General features: G+C 47.1%; 1 protein-coding gene across 2 annotated transcripts in view; it reads left to right on the forward strand.

Annotated features, from left to right (window-relative positions):
• Positions 1 to 18,501, forward strand: part of LOC139531494 (rho GTPase-activating protein 29-like) — an 81,395-nt gene that overhangs the window by 17,615 nt on the left and 45,279 nt on the right. The gene's annotated exons all lie outside the window — the stretch shown is intronic.

The raw sequence follows: 18,501 nt of genomic DNA on the forward strand, positions 1-18,501 counted from the left end.
TCAAGGTGAGGGATTGTTGAACAGGTACTGTAGCTAGCTGTTGAACAGCTATCAAGGTGAGGGATTGTTGAACCGGTACTGTAGCTAGCTGTTGAACAGCTATCAAGGTGAGGGATTGTTGAACAGGTACTGTAGCTAGCTGTTGAACAGCTATCAAGGTGAGGGATTGTTGAACAGGTACTGTAGCTAGCTGTTGAGAACAGCTATCAAGGTGAGGGATTGTTGAACAGGTACTGTAGCTAGCTGTTGAGAACATCTATTCAGTAGTGCTGGGAATTGCAGGGCCCTCATGATACGATATTATCACGATACGATATGTATTGCAATTCTCACGATTCTCAGAATTCTATATGCATTTCAATTCGATACTGTGATTTTATTGCGATTTGATGTTCCAAACATATTGCTCACCCTATGTCTGCTGCAGAGGGACAAGAGAAAACAACTAGTTTTGATCAGTCAACAAAATAAAAGTGCTGAAAACAAATTGAAAAATAAGATGGAGATATGTAGGAAACATACTGTTTTGGTGCAGGTACCTGAGTTTTGGTGCAGGTACAGCTAACTAACGCTAAAATAATATTGCGATATTGTCAAAACGATACGATATATCGGGCGTCCAGCTCAAGGAAGAGTCTTGGTGGTTCCAAACTTTTTCCTTTTAAAAATGGAGGCCACTGTGTTCTTGGGGACTTTCAATGCTGCAGAAATGTTTTGTTACCCTTCCCCAGATCTGTGTCTCGACACAATCCTGTCTCGGAGCTCAACGCACAATTCCTTCGACCTCGGCTTGGTTTTTGCTCTGACATGCACTGTCAACTGTGGGACCTTATATAGACAGGTGTGCCTTTCCAAATCATGTCCAGTCAATTGAATTTACCACAGGTGGACTCCAAGTTGTAGAAACATCTCAAGGATGATCAATGGAAACATGATGCACCTGAGCTCAATTTCGAATCTCATAGCTAAGGGTCTGAATACGTAAGTAAATAAGGTATTTTAGTTTTTTTATGTTAATAAATTAGCAACAATTTTGAAAAACCTGTTTTCACTTTGTAAATGTTTTAAAATCGATTTTAGAATAAGGCTGTAACTTAACAAAATGTGGAAAAAGTGGAGGGATCTTGATACTTTCCAAATGCACTGTAACTGTATCTATCCTCCCATCACTACTATCCGGGTGGATGAATGTTGAACGGGTAGCTAGCTGTTGACAACAGATATCCGGGTGGATGAATGTTGAACGGGTAGCTAGCTGTTGACAACAGATATCCGGGTGGATGAATGTTGAACGGGTAGCTAGCTGTTGACAACAGATATCCGGGTGGATGAATGTTGAACGGGTAGCTAGCTGTTGACAACAGATATCCGGGTGGATGAATGTTGAACGGGTAGCTAGCTGTTGACAACAGATATCCGGGTGGATGAATGTTGAACGGGTAGCTAGCTGTTGACAACAGATATCCGGGTGGATGAATGTTGAACGGGTAGCTAGCTGTTGACAACAGATATCCGGGTGGATGAATGTTGAACGGGTAGCTAGCTGTTGACAACAGATATCCGGGTGGATGAATGTTGAACGGGTAGCTAGCTGTTGACAACAGATATCCGGGTGGATGAATGTTGAACGGGTAGCTAGCTGTTGACAACAGATATCCGGGTGGATGAATGTTGAACGGGTAGCTAGCTGTTGACAACAGATATCCGGGTGGATGAATGTTGAACGGGTAGCTAGCTGTTGACAACAGATATCCGGGTGGATGAATGTTGAACGGGTAGCTAGCTGTTGACAACAGATATCCGGGTGGATGAATGTTGAACGGGTAGCTAGCTGTTGACAACAGATATCCGGGTGGATGAATGTTGAACGGGTAGCTAGCTGTTGACAACAGATATCCGGGTGGATGAATGTTGAACGGGTAGCTAGCTGTTGACAACAGATATCCGGGTGGATGAATGTTGAACGGGTAGCTAGCTGTTGACAACAGATATCCGGGTGGATGAATGTTGAACGGGTAGCTAGCTGTTGACAACAGATATCCGGGTGGATGAATGTTGAACGGGTAGCTAGCTGTTGACAACAGATATCCGGGTGGATGAATGTTGAACGGGTAGCTAGCTGTTGACAACAGATATCCGGGTGGATGAATGTTGAACGGGTAGCTAGCTGTTGACAACAGATATCCAGGTGTTCTGTAACACGTAGTAAGACTCTCTGTCTAATATTTCTGACATCGTCATGGCAGCGTTCCAGAAAGGTTTTGGGAATTACTATTTTCTCTCTTCCCATTTCTGTCAGGCTTTTGTAGTTTGGTTTCAATGTAAAGTTGTACAGTACGAGAGAGAACACATCTCTTTTCTTTTTGGTTCTTCCTCCTTCACGATGCCAAAGCTTTATGGGAAAGTGTCTCTGTCGTGGGTCCTTTGAGAAAAGCCCTAAATGCTGTTTGAGTGATTTGTGGTCAAAATCACCCCTTGTGAAATACCAACCTAAAATTTGCCCCCGATGGTCTGTTCACTGGTGGTCGTTTTACAAATTCAGTTAAAAAAATTATGTTATGGCCGCTGAGAGTGGATCTGTATTTAAAGCCACTGTAATTGAACCTGCTTAGTCAGACAAACCCTTTTGAAGATTTAGTTGCAGTTACTCCACATTTGAACCACAAACGAACCAGAACATGAGAAATGGTCCCATTCTTTTCCAGCCTGTAAATGTTGTATTATTGTGTGATTTTTACAAACTTATTTTGAAGTATAACCTACTCTACATTCAACTTCATGACTAATAAGCTGATTGAAATGTCTTACATTAGCTTAATTGTTGTTGTTTTTCTCCTGTTTTGTATAAACCAGGGCCTTGGCCTTGTTATCACGTATAACGACTGTGCAAGATTCACTTCTCAGTAGGGGGATTGAAGTGTGGGCCGATGACTCAATAATACACGCCTTCTGGGAGTACTTTAAAGTCCAAAAGTTATGGGCAGAGTTAGAAAGCTGACTGTCAGATATAAGTTTACTTTTAATCTGTCTATCTGCATATTTTAAAAATAAAATAAAAAGTATAGTAAAATGTTTGAAAAATAGAAGTGTGGGCGGAGTATTTATTTACATGGATGGAAATATATTAAACAGAGGAAGCGGGGTCACATCTGCCTGTAGAAGAAGCAGCAGTGGGCTGACACCCCTATTTTTGTTGGTTATGTTGTCGTAGTGTCTAGGGGGGCATATTTGAGAGGGAATACAGTCATGGGTTATGGGGGAAGGAATGCTGTCACCTCCAGGTAGGTGTTTGTCCCCCTGTGTGCTGAAGGTGTCAGGTTCTTGTTCAGTTCTGGCATTTAGGTCCCAACAGACTAGTACATGTCCCTGAGGCTGGAAATAGTTGATCTCCCCCTCTAGGATGGAGAAGCTGTCATTGTTAAAGTATGGGGATTCTATTGGGGGGAGATAGTAGGTAGCACACATGAGGACATTCATTTTCTTATTAATTTCTAGCCAGATGTAAAATGTTCCTGTTTTGATTAATTTAATAGAGTGAGTTAGGTCTGCTCTATACCAAATGAGCATACCCCCTGAGTCTCTTCCCTGTTTCACACCTGGTAGTTTGGTGGATGAGACTACCAGCTCTCTGTTACCTAGAGGGCAACCGGTGGGTCCGTCTCCTTTATACCATGTTTCTTGTAGAATGACAATGTCTGTATTTCCGATTTCTTTGAAGTCCAGGTTCCTGCTCTTTAGGCCAAAGGCAGATGACCTCAGACCTTGTATATTCCAGGATGAGATGGTTAAAGCTTCGTGTTCCATAGTGTCTAGTGTTGTTTTTGTGTGGTTTAGGCCCGGACCATCACAGTAGGTGTGAGCAGAACATGTTGAGTGTCTGATACACACAGTACGTCTTAGGTTGCAGGATGGGATTGATTGCACCTGTGGGAAAAGAAGGATTGTTTTTTGTTAGTTTAAAAAAAAAAAACTATTGATAAGCTTTTGTCAGCCTAAATGGATAATTCAGTCAGATAAATGCTGCCTACTCCTGACGTTGAACCTCTGTAATTAGTTTGTTTGATGGATCGTACTCGAGCCTCGACACATGAAAACACGAACTAGATTTTCTCTGCCACCACAGTGGACACATTGGGGTCGGGCACAAACATGATTTGTTTTTTCCTGACCAAGTGAGCCCATGTCTCCTGTAGTCAACAGAGGGAGCAGGATGGTTGGAGAGGACAGCAGGATATCAATCTACCTGGACAAATATCTTGTCACCTGTTGACTGTTACCCATCACGGTACTCCAGTTGAAGAGTGTGGGAACGGATGCGGATCATACCATATTCCGATCATCCCTTTTTGAAACCGGACATATTCCGATCATCCCTTTTGAAACCGGACATATTCAGATCATCCCTTTTTGAAACCGGACATATTCCGATCATCCCTTTTTGAAACCGGACATATTCAGATCATCCCTTTTTGAAACCGGACATATTCCGATCATCCCTTTTTGAAACCGGACATATTCAGATCATCCCTTTTGAAACCGGACATATTCCGATCATCCCTTTTTGAAACCGGACATATTCAGATCATCCCTTTTTGACACCGGACATATTCAGATCATCCCTTTTTGAAACCGGACATATTCCGATCATCCCTTTTTGAAACCGGACATATTCCGATCATCCCTTTTTGACACCGGACATATTCAGATCATCCCTTTTGAAACCGGACATATTCCGATCATCCCTTTTTGAAACCGGACATATTCCGATCATCCCTTTTTGAAACCGGACATATTCAGATCATCCCTTTTGAAACCGGACATATTCCGATCATCCCTTTTTGAAACCGGACATATTCCGATCATCCCTTTTTGACACCGGACATATTCAGATCATCCCTTTTTGAAACCGGACATATTCCGATCATCCCTTTTTGAAACCGGACATATTCAGATCATCCCTTTTGAAACCGGACATATTCCGATCATCCCTTTTTGAAACCGGACATATTCCGATCATCCCTTTTGAAACCGGACATATTCCGATCATCCCTTTTTGAAACCGGACATATTCCGATCATCCCTTTTTGAAACCGGACATATTCAGATCATCCCTTTTGAAACCGGACATATTCCGATCATCCCTTTTTGAAACCGGACATATTCAGATCATCCCTTTTTGACACCGGACATATTCAGATCATCCCTTTTTGACACCGGACATATTCCGATCATCCCTTTTGAAACCGGACATATTCCGATCATCCCTTTTTGAAACCGGACATATTCCGATCATCCCTTTTTGACACCGGACATATTCCGATCATCCCTTTTTGAAACCGGACATATTCCGATCATCCCTTTTTGAAACCGGACATATTTTAGGTATTTGCAACACAGTTCTTTGTTTCTCCTGTTTTTAAAGCTAGAATCTGTACTGATGAAACTACCACATCCGTTTGTGAAGTTACATTAACAACAAAGTAACAAACAGTTTCTGCTTCATTTTATGCAGATCTCAGCTTTAACAATCATTTAATATCTTCATAACTATTATGTATGGACAAGGACGGTATAACATCTATTTACACAATCATACATTTACTACCGAAAACAAAGGATGGTCAATTTGACTCTTAGATTACGTTCAACGGAACCCTCCCTTCAACCCACATATAACTTCCTGTATGCCTCCCATCTTGGATTAATGCCCCGGTCGTTGGCTATCGGAAACTCACAATCTCAGAGTTAAAATGAATGTAAGTCATTTGCGTAGAGCTTCTGATTTCATTTCCAAGTGAGAAACTAAGGATCATCTTTCTACAAATTACCATGTTGGACGATTTCCAGTTCCGACTAGAACCTTAACGCGGCATAAGGATTTGAAACCAAGATGGCAAATGTAATGAAGAGACCCCTCCAATCTGCCACTCCCAGCCGAATGCTGGATCAAAGTACCAGGACCAGGCAGAATGAATCTGACACCCTGCACTATGTGCCAACATGCATGACGGGAGCCAGGAAGGGCCAATCTTTGCCTTAAACTCTAAATACACGCGAGTAAATGGAGTCTGCTAGCCAAACAGTAGCTAGTGGTTAGATCATTCAGTGGGATGTTATGTGTCCGGTATGGTTGTAACGTATACTCCTGAAGTCAGGAAGCAGGTGCAGAAGGTGAGTTTAATAATAATCATGAAGGGTGGTGATGGTCCAGGTTTGCATAACGATGGGGAGCAGGTGTGCACAATGACGGTTGCCAGGTGTGCGGAATGTGGGTTGCCAGGACGGGTGGCTAATAGACTGGGAACGTTGAGTGCCGGAGTAGGAGACAATAGTAAGGAAGTGATGTTAGTATGTTACTGCGTACAGTACATTGTGTCTCTTAACTTGGTGCTCAAGTGTGGTTATGATGTCCAGAATAATTAGCCTTGTTTACATGTAGTGAGAGAGGAGGCACGCTGTGAAGAACTCATAGCTGGTTATCGTCAGGCAGACCTGAAGACTGGAGAGACTGGTGGGAGAACTGGTTATCGTCAGGCAGACCTGAAGACTGGAGAGACTGGTGGGAGAACTGGGAGCTGTCATACGAAACCACTCAGTGTTGCTGTTAAGTGAAAGAAGGGGGATCCTTGTTTGAAGTCGACGTAAACAAAACATGAACATACTGAGTGTGGAGGGTGGCTGGGACAAACCGTACAGCGTCTGACCAAGATCTCTCCTTCCCGGGGGACCCAAATGAGAACTTGGTTTGGTGTAGGAAGGGAGGGAGGGAGGAGGAGATGGAGTGGGTACCCGAGTGGGGATAGAGTGAGGAAACTGCCAAAGCTTCGGCCCCAACTTTTAACAACAAACCCATCTCCTGTCTGAATATCTTCTTCTGGAGGGAACAATACCTCCCAGGAGCCAATAGCAGGCGTTCTCCCAGGAGCCAATAGCAGGCGTTCTCCCAGGAGCCAATAGCAGGCGTTCTCCCAGGAGCCAATAGCAGGCGTTCTCCCAGGAGCCAATAGCAGGCGTTCTCCCAGGAGCCAATAGCAGGCGTTCTCCCAGGAGCCAATAGCAGGTGTTCTCCCAGGAGCCAATAGCAGGTGTTCTCCCAGGAGCCAATAGCAGGTGTTCTCCCAGGAGCCAATAGGAGGTGTTCTCCATGGAGCCAATAGAAGGTTTATACTCAATAGCAGGTATATACCCAGCCCTGCTCAGCCTAACCCAGCCCTGCTCAGCCTAACCCAGCCCAGCCCTGCTCAGCGTAACCCTGCCCAACCCAGGCTAACCCAACCCAGGCTAACCCAACCCTGCCTAACCCTGCCCAGCCCAACCCAGCCATGCCTTGCCCTGCCCAGTCCAACCTAAACCAGCTCCACCCAGCCTATCCCAGCCCAGCCTATCCCATCCCCCCTCTGCCCAGCCCAGCCTATCCCATCCCCCCTCTGCCCAGCCCAGCCTATCCCAGCCCCCCTCTGCCCTGCCCAGCCCAGCCTATCCCAGCCCCCCTCTGCCCAGCCCAGAAAGAGAGAAAAAAAGCCCAAACAGAAAATCCATGGACAACTTTACCAATGATCATGTTGTTCAACACATCTCACTGGTGTGGTCCACCCTCCCATGAACTGCAACTCCTCTTCACTGTCAGTAATGAGAGCTAATAGCATTTGAGCGGGTCAAGGAAAAAGTCAACCGTCCAAGCCTCCCATCCAAACGCCATTCGTTCAGGATTAGGATGCTAGCGAAGCTGAACAAAGTCCTCTTATCCTCGATGCTAGGTTAAAGTTTGCCTCCATTCTCCCTACTGAAAGGTGTGCTGAAGAGCCTGTCCAGTTAGCCCATTCTGGAAAGCCTCCAGCTCCCTGGGCTGGTGGAACTATCTAGACAATGCTAAACAGGGCAGCAGCGCTGAGCGGGCCGCTAGTCTCGGTCTCAGCTATCTGGCTAATACCAGCCTATCTTGGTTATCAGCAAGGTTTCAGAGTAGCTCACAAACAGGAGTAGAGGAAGGGGAGTAGGAGAGGAGGGGGAGTAAAGTAGGAGTGGACTAGAGGAGGTAGAGGTAGACTATAGGGGGAGTAGACTAGAGGGGGAGTAGACTAGAGGGGGAGTAGAGGTAGAGGAGGGGGAGTAGAGGAGGGGGAGTAGAGGTAGAGGAGGGGTTCAGGAGAAAAAGGTTGCCTGTCTTCGCTCAGTGTAACAGACAGTGCAGAAATGAAAAGGAGGAAAAGCAGCAGCTCATTGATATACACTGCTCAAAAAAATAAAGGGAACACTTAAACAACACAATGTAACTCCAAGTCAATCACACTTCTGTGAAATCAAACTGTCCACTTAGGAAGCAACACTGATTGACAATAAATTTCACATGCTGTTGTGCAAATGGAATAGACAAAAGGTGGAAATTATAGGCAATTAGCAAGACACCCCCAATAAAGGAGTGATTCTGCAGGTGGTGACCACAGACCACTTCTCAGTTCCTATGCTTCCTGGCTGATGTTTTGGTCACTTTTGAATGCTGGCGGTGCTCTCACTCTAGTGGTAGCATGAGACGGAGTCTACAACCCACACAAGTGGCTCAGGTAGTGCAGCTCATCCAGGATGGCACATCAATGCGAGCTGTGGCAAGAAGGTTTGCTGTGTCTGTCAGCATAGTGTCCAGAGCATGGAGGCGCTACCAGGAGACAGGCCAGTACATCAGGAGACGTGGAGGAGGCCGTAGGAGGGCAGCAACCCAGCAGCAGGACCGCTACCTCCGCCTTTGTGCAAGGAGGAGGAGGAGGGGCACTGCCAGAGCCCTGCAAAATGACCTCCAGCAGGCCACAAATGTGCATGTGCCAGCATATGGTCTCACAAGGGCTCTGAGGATCTCATCTCGGTACCTAATGGCAGTCAGGCTACCTCTGGCGAGCACATGGAGGGCTGTGCGGCCCCACAAAGAAATGCCACCCCACACCATGACTGACCCACCGCCAAACCGGTCATGCTGGAGGATGTTGCAGGCAGCAGAACGTTCTCCACGGCGTCTCCAGACTCTGTCACGTCTGTCACATGTGCTCATGTGCTCAGTGTGAACCTGCTTTCATCTGTGAAGAGCACAGGGCGCAGTGGCGAATTTGCCAATCTTGGTGTTCTCTGGCAAATGCCAAACGTCCTGCACGGTGTTGGGCTGTAAGCACAACCCCCACCTGTGGATGTCGGGCCCTCATACCACCCTCATGGAGTCTGTTTCTGACCGTTTGAGCAGACACATGCACATTTGTGGCCTGCTGAAGGTCATTTTGCAGGGCTCTGGCAGTGCCCCTCCTAATCCTCCTTGCACAAAGGCGGAGTTAGCGGTCCTGCTGCTGGGTTGTTGCCCTCCTACGGCCTCCTCCACGTCTCCTGATGTACTGGCCTGTCTCCTGGTAGCGCCTCCATGCTCTGGACACTACGCTGACAGACACAGCAAACCTTCTTGCCACAGCTCGCATTGATGTGCCATCCTGGATGAGCTGCACTACCTGAGCCACTTGTGTGGGTTGTAGACTCCGTCTCATGCTACCACTAGAGTGAGAGCACCGCCAGCATTCAAAAGTGACCAAAACATCAGCCAGGAAGCATAGGAACTGAGAAGTGGTCTGTGGTCACCACCTGCAGAATCACTCCTTTATTGGGGGTATCTTGCTAATTGCCTATAATTTCCACCTGTTGTCTATTCCATTTGCACAACAGCATGTGAAATTTATTGTCAATCAGTGTTGCTTCCTAAGTGGACAGTTTGATTTCACAGAAGTGTGATTGACTTGGAGTTACATTGTGTTGTTTAAGTGTTCCCTTTATTTTTTTGAGCAGTGTAAAAAGGACCAGGGAGAGGGATAGAGGGAGATTTGGGGGATATTTCCCAACATTGTCTTACCTTTTATGTAAGGAGTGTTCTTAGGGAATGCAAATGGCATTGTAATTAATTTGTCTGTGTGAAGTTACTATTTGAGTGGAATCACCGCTATAGGAGTCTGTGATATGGAGCCTATGGTGTGGTTGATCCATACATAGGATCACTCAGGCCTTTTGAGTAACAAAAGAGCTGTGAATGAAAGAAAGGTCTATTTTAATGCCTAACTCATTAGATAGCTGCCTATAGAGTCTGGAGAGGCTGGAAATGTATTTTCGTGTTGAGGTGCCATTTCGATAGTGAATGTGTGAATCTAACAATGTGTTTTATAATGGATCCCCCACTCACTCCCTTGCTTTCACCCTACTTCCTATCAAGAGACACAGCCAGGCTGGAATGCAGTGGTTTCCATGATGCTAATGAAGTTAAAATGTGGCAATGGGGTGCAGGCAAGGCCTCCTCTCTCACTCCTGATCCTTGACCCCAGTTAAGGCCTCCTCTCTCACTCCTGATCCTTGACCCCAGTTAAGGCCTCCTCTCTCACTCCTGATCCCTGACCCCAGGCAAGGCCTCCTCTCTCACTCCTGACCCCAGGCAAGGCCTCCTCTCTCACTCCTGATCCCTGACCCCAGGCAAGGCCTTGGATGTGGGTTTAAATGGGCAAGTTTGGGACAAAACCCAGGGGAGGGAAACCCAACATCCCTCTCTTCCTTCCTTCCTTCCTTCCTTCCTTCCTTCCTTCCTTCCTTCCTTCCTTCCTTCCTTCCTTCCTTCCTTCCTTCCTTCCTTCCTTCCTTCCTTCCTTCCTTCCTTCCTTCCTTCCTTCCTTCCTTCCTTCCTTCCTTCCTTCCTTCCTTCCTTCCTTCCTTCCTTCCTTCCTTCCTTCCTTCTCTCTCATCTCTCTCTCTCTCATCTCTCTCATCTCTCTCTCTCTCTCATCTCTCTCTCTCTCTCATCTCTCTCTCATCTCTCTCTCTCTCTCATCTCTCTCTCTCTCATCTCTCTCTCTCTCTCATCTCTCTCTCTCTCTCATCTCTCTCTCTCTCTCATCTCTCTCTCATCTCTCTCTCTCTCTCATCTCTCTCTCATCTCTCTCTCTCTATCTCCTTCCTTCTGTGAGCTGGCGTTGTGATTTATTGTTCCATTAATGCTTCATGTGGCAGGCAGGCCCACAAGGAGACAGGCCCCACTGTTTGCAAATGGCCTCTGAGACAAAAGGGAAGCTTTTCCCACTCAAACAGACTCCTCAGCAAACTGATGAGTTTCCTGCATAATGAAAACAAATGACTTCCCTGCAGATAGCGTGCTATAGCTGTTGTTTTGTTGTTTCTCCTTTTACCAAATCTCATAGTTGTTATGCTCTAAATGTTTGCACAGTGAGTGAAACTAAGCAAATCTTTCTGTTCCAGTAGTCTTGTTTTCATGGTGAAACTCTTCCTCTCATCCATTGTGATCTAAGCCCCCCCGGTCGGTGGCTGCAACAGATAGAGGTCTATTCCCCCTATACTGGGGAGAAGTGTGTGTAGCCTGAGGTCCCTGGTGGGAACAGGGCTCTACCCCATTGTGCTCCTCTCTAACAGGGAGGCGCAGGGTTTGTGCTCCTCTCTAACAGGGAGGCGCAGGGTTTGTGCTCCTCTCTAACAGGGAGGCGCAGGGTTAAACCGCCAGCCTCTGTATATTGTCCTGTTGAGCCTATGGACTCAATGTAATGTCCTGTTAATTAGCTTAATCTAGGATGCCGTGGACGTAATGTTCAAGCAACATGACGCATTATGGGGCATTACGAGTCTCCCTCCATCCCTCTTCTAGAGAAGGAAGAGCCTCTGTCTCGTGGGGCATAAGCAGGGTAACCAGGGACGACCCTGATCCCCTTTACCATAAGCAGGGTAACCAGGGGCGACCCTGATCCCCTTTACCATAAGCAGGGTAACCAGGGGCGACCCTGATCCCCTTTACCATGAGCAGGGTAACCTGGGACGACCCTGATCCCCTTTACCATGAGCAGGGTAACCAGGGACGACCCTGATCCACTTTACCATAAGCAGGGTAACCAGGGACGACCCTGATCCACTTTACCATAAGCAGGGTAACCAGGGACGACCCTGATCCACTTTACCATAAGCAGGGTAACCAGGGACAACCCTGATCCCCTTTACCATGAGCAGGGTAACCAGGGGCGACCCTGATCCCCTTTACCATGAGCAGGGTAACCTGGGACGACCCTGATCCCCTTTACCATGAGCAGGGTAACCAGGGGCGACCCTGATCCCCTTTACCATGAGCAGGGTAACCTGGGACGACCCTGATCCCCTTTACCATGAGCAGGGTAACCAGGGGCGACCCTGATCCCCTTTACCATGAGCAGGGTAACCTGGGACGACCCTGATCCCCTTTACCATGAGCAGGGTAACCTGGGACGACCCTGATCCCATGAGCAGGGTAACCTGGGACGACCCTGATCCCCTTTACCATGAGCAGGGTAACCAGGGGCGACCCTGATCCCCTTTACCATGAGCAGGGTAACCTGGGACGACCCTGATCCCCTTTACCATGAGCAGGGTAACCAGGGACGACCCTGATCCACTTTACCATAAGCAGGGTAACCAGGGACAACCCTGATCCCCTTTACCATAAGCAGGGTAATCCAGGGACCACTGTCAGCACAAATGTGGCTTTGACAGGCCTGTGTGTTGGTGTGTGTGTGTGTGTGTGTGTGGTGTGTGTGTGTGTGTTGGTGTTAACTCTGACCTTCTCTGTGGCTCTCAGTTTCACTGGGTTCTGGGTAAAAACAGTTACGGGTGCGTCCTACTAGGCTGTCAGACGGTGTTACTATCCTATTCACTGGCCTGCAGTGGTGAATGAAAACCGTTGAGGGAGTTGTACAAGCATCTGGACACTGTTAGATCATTCTGTCCTCCCATTCAGCTGCCTTTTAATGAGCTCATCCTCTAACTATGTGATGTGTACAATATCAAGCTGGTTGAATACTAAAGTAGTCTTGTTCTTATCATCGATAGAGCCAGGCAGCGCTGTAGCATTAGCATAACGGTCTGTTCTGGATGTGTGTACACACTACTACACATACAGGATATCTAACTGACTAACCACTGATTACAGAAAGACCACACCAGGTCATGTGTATTTATGCATTAGTTATCAGGTAGTCACATTTACGGTCTCCACTGAGTTTGCTAAGGCCTCTAAAATCACAAATGTGTGTGTACTTAATGGTCTGGTGGCCAAGCACATACCCTTCTATGTAGTCACAAAGCAACTGTCTCTCAAATTAGTATGATTTATTTAACCCTTATCTTACCAGGTAAGTTGACTGAGAACACGTTCTCATTTACAGCAACGACCTGGGGAATAGTTACAGGGGAGAGGAGGGGGGATAAATGAGCCAATTAGAAGCTGGGGTTGATAAGGTAGCCATGATGGTATGTGGGTCAGATTGGGAATTTAGCCAGGACACCAGGGTTAACACCCCTACTCTTATGATAAGTGCCATGGGATCTTTAGTGACCACAGAGAGTCAGAACACCCGTGTAACAACCCATCCGAAAGACGGTACCCTACACAGGGCAATGTCCCCAATCACTGCCCTGGGGCATTGGGATTTATTTGGGGACCAGAGGAAAGAGTGCCTCCTACTGGTCCTCCAACACCATTTCCAGCAGCATCTGGTCTCCCATCTAGCAGTGGGATGCAGGGTGTCTCCTCTCTCGCTCTCTCTCTCTCTCTCTCTCCATCTCTCGGTGTCTCCTCTCTCTCCTTTCTCTCCACTCAGTCTCCTCTCCAATCTCTATTTCTCTCTCTCTCTCTCTTCCTTTGTGATATTTTTCCTTCCAGAGAATAGCGGTGAATAGACAGTATACACTGTATATAGAGAGAGATTGGAGAGGAGACAGAGTGGAGAGAAAGGAGAGAGAGGAGACAGAGTGGAGAGATACAGTGCCCTCAAAGTATTCAGACCCCTTGAATTTTTCCACATTTTGTTACATTACAGCCTTATTCTAAAATGGATTAAATAAAACAAATCCTCAGTAATCTACACACAATACCCCATAATGACAAAGTGAAAACAGGTTTTTAGAAATGTTTGCAAATTTACAAAATAAAAAAAACAGATACCTTATTTACATTAGTATTCAGACCTTTTTCTATAAGACTCAAATTTGAGCTCAGGTGCTTCCTGTTTCCATTGATCATCCTTGAGATGTTTCTACAACTTGATTGGAGTCCACCTGTTGTAAATTCAATTGATTGGACATGATTCGGAAAGGCACACACCTGTCTATATAAGGTCCCACAGTTGACAGTGCGTGTCAGAGCAAAAACCAAGCCATGAGGTTGAAGGAATTGTGAGTAGAGCTCAGAGACAGGATTGTGTCAAGGCACAGATCTGGGGAAGGGTACCAAAACATTTCTGCAGCATTGAAGGTCCAAGAACCCGGTGGGCTCCATCATTCTTAAATGGAAGATGTTTGGAACCACCAAGACTCTTCCTAAAGCTGGCCAGCTGGCCAGACTGAGAAATCGGGGGAGAAGGGCCTTGGTCAGGGAGGTGACCAAGAACCAGATGGTCACTCTGACAGACCTCTGGAGTTCCTCTGTGGAGAGGGGAGACCTTCTAGAAGAACAACCATCTCTGCAACACTCCACCAATCAGGCCTTTATGGTAGAGTGGCCAGACAGAAGCGACTCCTCAGTAAAAGACACATGACAGCCCGCTTGGAGTTTACCAAAAGGCACCTAAATGACTCTCAGATCATGACAAATAAGATTCTCTGGTCTGATGAAACCAAGATTGAACTCTTTGGCTTGAATGCCAAGCGTCACGTCTGGAGGAAACCTGGCACCATCCCTACGGTGAAGCATGGTGGTCATGCTGTGGGGATGTTTTTCAGCGGCAGGGACTGGGAGACTAGTCAGGATCGAGGGAAAAATCAACGGAGCAAAGTGCAGAGAGCTCCTTGATGAAAACCTGCTCCAGAGAGCTCAGGACCTCAGACTGGGGCAAAGGTTCACCTTCCAACAGGACAACGACCCTAAGCACACAGCCAAGACAACGCAGTAGTGGCTTCTGGACAAGTCTCTGAATGTCCTTGTGTGAACCAGTCAGAGCCCGGACTTGAACCCAATTGAACATCTCTGGAGAGACCTGAAAATAGCTGTGCAGCGACACTCCCCATCCAACCTGACAGAGCTTGAGAGGATCTGCAGAGAAGAATGGGAGATGTATTTTTTACGAATTAACAACATTTTCTAAAACTCTGTTTTCTCATCGTCATTATTTATTTTTTATTTTATTTAACCTTTATTTAACTAGGCAAGTCAGTTAAGAACAAATTCCTATTTTACCATGACTGCCTACCCCGGCCAAACCCGGACGATGCTGGGCCAATTGTTTGCCGCCCTATTGGACTCCCAATCACGGCCGGATGTGATACAGCCTGGGGTATTGTGTGTAGATTGATTGGGGAAAAAAATACATTTAATCCATTTTAGAATAAGACTGTAATGTAACAAAATGTGGAAAAAGTCAAGGGGTCTGAATACATTCCCGAATGCACTGTAAGTAGGCTCAGTCATTGTTATAATTGTAATTAAACCAAAGTGCCTTAAAAACATGTAACACATAGCCTACCAAGGTGCAGCCTGTATCCAAAACATTGGAGTTAAGTCCAGTCATCAACGGTGATGGCTTTTACCACGTTTGGTCCAGTCGTCAACGGTGATGGCCTTTACCACGTTTGGTCCAGTCATTAACGGTGATGGCCTTTACCACGTTTGGTCCAGTCATCAACGTGATGGCCTTTACCACGTTTGGTCCAGTCGTCAACGGTGATGGCCTTTACCACGTTTGGTCCAGTCATCAACGTGATGGCCTTTACCACGTTTGGTCCAGTCGTCAACGGTGATGGCCTTTACCACGTTTGGTTCAGTCGTCAACGGTGATGGCCTTTACCACGTTTGGTTCAGTCGTCAACGGTGATGGCCTTTACCACGTTTGGTTCAGTCGTCAACGTGATGGCCTTTACCACGTTTGGTCCAGTCATCAACGTGATGGCCTTTACCACGTTTGGTCCAGTCATTAACGTGATGGTCTTTACCACGTTTGGTCCAGTCATCAACGTGATGGCCTTTACCACGTTTGGTCCAGTCATCAACGTGATGGTCTTTACCACGTTTGGTCCAGTCATCAACGTGATGGTCTTTACCACGTTTGGTTCAGTCATCAACGTGATGGCCTTTACCACGTTTGGTTCAGTCGTCAACGGTGATGGCCTTTACCACGTTTGGTCCAGTTGTCAACGGTGATGGCCTTTACCACGTTTGGTCCAGTCGTCAATGGTGATGGCCTTAACCACGTTTGGTCCAGTCGTCAACCTTAACCACGTTTGGTCCAGTCGTCAACGGTGATGGCCTTTACCACGTTTGGTCCAGTCGTCAATGGTGATGGCCTTTACCACGTTTGGTCCAGTCATTAACGGTGATGGCCTTTACCACGTTTGGTCCAGTCATCAACGTGATGGCCTTTACCACGTTTGGTCCAGTCGTCAACGGTGATGGCCTTTACCACGTTTGGTTCAGTCGTCAACGGTGATGGCCTTTACCACGTTTGGTTCAGTCGTCAACGGTGATGGCCTTTACCACGTTTGGTCCAGTCGTCAACGGTGATGGCCTTTACCACGTTTGGTTCGAGCTCGTCAACGTGATGGCCTTTACCACGTTTGGTCCAGTCGTCAACGGTGATGGCCTTTACCACGTTTGGTCCAGTCGTCAACGGTGATGGCCTTTACCACGTTTGGTCCAGTCGTCAACGTGATGGCCTTTACCACGTTTGGTCCAGTCGTCAACGGTGATGGCCTTTACCACGTTTGGTCCAGTCGTCAACGGTGATGGCCTTTACCACGTTTGGTCCAGTCGTCAACGGTGATGGCCTTTACCACGTTTGGTCCAGTCGTCAACGGTGATGGCCTTTACCACGTTTGGTCCAGTCGTCAACGGTGATGGCCTTTACCACGTTTGGTCCAGTCTTCAACGGTGATGGCCTTTACCACGTTTGGTCCAGTCGTCAACGGTGATGGCCTTTACCACGTTTGGTCCAGTCGTCAACGGTGATGGCCTTTACCACGTTTGGTCCAGTCGTCAACGGTGATGGCCTTTACCACGTTTGGTCCAGTCGTCAACGGTGATGGCCTTTACCACGTTTGGTCCAGTCGTCAACGGTGATGGCCTTTACCACGTTTGGTCCAGTCGTCAACGGTGATGGCCTTTACCACGTTTGGTCCAGTCGTCAACGGTGATGGCCTTTACCACGTTTGGTCCAGTCGTCAACGGTGATGGCCTTTACGACGTTTGGTTCAGTCGTCAACGGTGATGGCCTTTACCACGTTTGGTCCAGTCGTCAACGGTGATGGCCTTTACCACGTTTGGTCCAGTCGTCAACGGTGATGACCTTTACCACGTTTGGTTCAGTCGTCAACGGTGATGGCCTTTACCACGTTTGGTTCAGTCGTCAACGGTGATGGCCTTTACCACGTTTGGTTCAGTCGTCAACGGTGATGGCCTTTACCACGTTTGGTCCAGTCGTCAACGGTGATGGCCTTTACCACGTTTGGTTCAGTCGTCAACGGTGATGGCCTTTACCACGTTTGGTCCAGTCGTCAACGGTGATGGCCTTTACCACGTTTGGTTCAGTCGTCAACGGTGATGGCCTTTACCACGTTTGGTCCAGTCGTCAACGGTGATGGCCTTTACCACGTTTGGTCCAGTCGTCAACGGTGATGGCCTTTACCACGTTTGGTCCAGTCGTCAACGGTGATGGCCTTTACCACGTTTGGTCCAGTCGTCAACGGTGATGGCCTTTACCACGTTTGGTCCAGTCGTCAACGGTGATGGCCTTTACCACGTTTGGTCCAGTCGTGGTAAAGGCCATCACCGTTGACGACTGGACCAAACGTGGTAAAGGCCATCACCGTTGACGTTTGCACCGTTATCTTCATGCACACTGGCTGCTCCTCATTCAGGCCCCAGGCGGCTAAAGTTTCTCTCAACCCCAGAGACATGTTTTCTCCCTGTGATCTTCTGGCAAGTAGCTTATGATGTCCTCAAGTACCGACCTTTCAGTTGAAACTCCTTAACAATACAGTGTACTGTCAAACTACTGTAGGGCTCTGTTGTTCTACTTGACCTTTCAACTCCCTTAATTGCGTTAGACAGTGTTGGGATGTCGACTTGGGAGAAATATCTGCGAGATGGAATCTTGTATCTCTTGTCCAGCTTGTTGATCATCTTCTTGAAGCAGTCTTTGCTGACTGTGTAAATAGGAACCAGGTCTTTGGCCTCGGTCATATCTATGTGTCTGTGGGATGTTTTTTTTACGTAGGGAGTTGCAATGAAAACACATCGGCAATCAATGCCTGCTTAACGTAGATGGCTGGTTGTCGCTGAGGGTCTTTTTTCACCTTGCGATCGTTGTAAAGTAGGGGATGGTGGTTCTTCAAATGTACTGAATAAATGTGTCGTGTTGCCTCTTGTCGTCGTCACAACTCTGAGGCACTTTTTGCACAACACTTAAATTTGGTTGACCTCGGTTCACCTGTAACCGAAATAATGCCATACCACTGAAGATGTTCCCTTCT

This window comes from Salvelinus alpinus, chromosome 10, assembly GCF_045679555.1.
Source record: "Salvelinus alpinus chromosome 10, SLU_Salpinus.1, whole genome shotgun sequence".
Lineage (NCBI taxonomy): Eukaryota > Metazoa > Chordata > Actinopteri > Salmoniformes > Salmonidae > Salvelinus > Salvelinus alpinus.